General features: G+C 40.6%; 1 pseudogene; it reads right to left on the minus strand.

The window, feature by feature from the left end:
- Positions 1-679: 679 nt before the first annotated feature.
- On the minus strand, positions 680-1613 carry LOC123942152 (annotated as a pseudogene).
- Positions 1614-2202: the final 589 nt, after the last annotated feature.

The raw sequence follows: 2202 nt of genomic DNA on the forward strand, positions 1-2202 counted from the left end.
AGTACAATGGCTTCTGCTTCCTGCACTGTGGGAGGAAATAATTACACAGGATAAGAATAATTCATCTGGCAATCACAACAGCCCCATCAGGATGGAGTCTATGTTTGGGGATGCCCTCCAACCCCTAAGAGATCTCTTCTGATTCTGAATCAGACAGTGTCTGTGTTACTCTACACGCAATTTATAGATAAATACTTCAGATCTCTCTCCTCAGACATTAAACAAAATATATTTAACTGCTCCCCAAAAGGCTCCCTTGGGAAATTAACCAAAGCTAAAGAAAACAAGAACCTCAAGGCGAGGTTTTGAGAGAGTGAAAAACTCTGTAATACGAGAGGAAAGGGAACCAAAGAACAATGATGTTTTCGGGTAACATTCCATAACAAAGGGAAGAGTCCATGAATTAAAAGAAATGAGGGAGGAAAGTATTTTTAGAAAGTGGGATATGCTGAGCTCTGAAGTAATTAGCAAGTAAAAATTTAACATTTATTAGGAAATTGCACGCTTTTGGAAAAATGACAAGGAAGTGCACATCTTAACATGACTGGAAACACGTTGATCTACCCTTTTAAATTTGAAGAGTAATTTGTTCTCTCCTCATGAATAGTCCTATTTGATTTTTAAAATTCATTTCATTTGGAAATTGTAAAGATTTCTTTAACTTCTTCAGTCTAACTGCTTACATTTGTTCGGACAACAAATTTATTGTGGCTGAACTGTCCTTGAAAACCCAACCACTCACAATAACTTTGATGGCTTTCCTGAACTATGGGTAAAATAAAGCATAAATCAAAGGGTTCGTGGCTGAATTATAATAAGCACACCAACAGCAAATCTCATAAATACAGGCAGGGGTCATGAAGCCCATATAGGCTTCAATTAATGAGTCAGTACTATATGGTAACCATGAAATCATAAATGCTATCACCATGATACGCAGGGTTATAGCAGCTTTTCTCTCTCTCTTAGCCACTCTGGATTTGTAACTGTTGTCTTGCCTCCAGTATGTTCAATCGTTTTAGCCTGTCATCTAGCCACAAGAAAAAGATTGCTAGAGAGAATTGCCATAATAAGGGTAGGTATAAAGAAGGCTAGAAAATCTATCAATACCCAGTTTTGATTTATAACTGTCTGACACCCTCCTACACAGTTGAGGGCACTACAGAGTTCCTCCAGCCCATCATCGCAGACACCCGTGTAGAACACGGCCCCGCTGTAGACAAGGGGCAGGGTCCAGGAGATGCTGACGCACATCCCTGATCCAGACACCATGAACTTGCTAGGGTAGACCAGAGGGTCAGTAAGAGCAATGCACCTGCCGATGGAGAGGAGGCACAAGTGGAAGAGAGAAGAGTAACCAAATGTCACATCGCAGCATGTGTGGAAGGGATAGAAACTTGGCCTGAAGTACCAGCAACTATGCACGGACCTGACCACCCTGAAGCATGTGACGGTCACCACCACCCCGCCCCCGGAAGTCAGCACAGGCCAGAGAGGCGAGGAGAACCTTGGTTTGAAATGCAGGAAGGAAATCAGCACCAGGAGATTTCCAAACACAGTCTGCACAGACCAGAGCCTAACCGTGTGTAGAGCACCAGCCGGGATCCAGGATGCCGTCACGTTCTGGTCTCGAGCAGCTCGGCTGCAGAGAGGGATGAGTCGGTGCTCACGGTGCACATGAAAAATTCTGTCCTTGATTTTCACAGAGATGTAGGATTCTACTTTTCCATACATCTGAGAAAAAGATCTATAAGGGTGCCTAAGAAAATCATCAGAGAAAAATCTCTATTATATTTTTCAATTTTCCATTTTTATTATAAATCTTCAATGATTTCTATAGCAAAATTAAAATGATATAATGCAAGATTACTGAGGGGTTGATTTCAGTTAACAAAGACCTGGCTCCCTTAATTTGATAAAATTTCCTTTTAATAAAAAATTTCCCTTTAATCATAAACACCTTTATTTTTTGTCTTTAGCATTTCTCTTCACAAAGACTCCAAAATGGGATGTAACTGTGGGGTTCAAGGATCACTTTTTCTCATCTTTATCTCTATATTGTCTGACTTACATTGCTGACTAAGACATGCAGTCCTTCCAGAGAAATAAACTCCATCAATGGGAAAACTCCTTTGGAATTCCTATAGTGAGGTGTGAACTTGGAAGATTATTTTCAGCAGTGGTTTTTAGGAAAGTCATTCT

This window comes from Meles meles, chromosome 5 (genome assembly GCF_922984935.1).
Source record: "Meles meles chromosome 5, mMelMel3.1 paternal haplotype, whole genome shotgun sequence".
NCBI lineage: Eukaryota > Metazoa > Chordata > Mammalia > Carnivora > Mustelidae > Meles > Meles meles.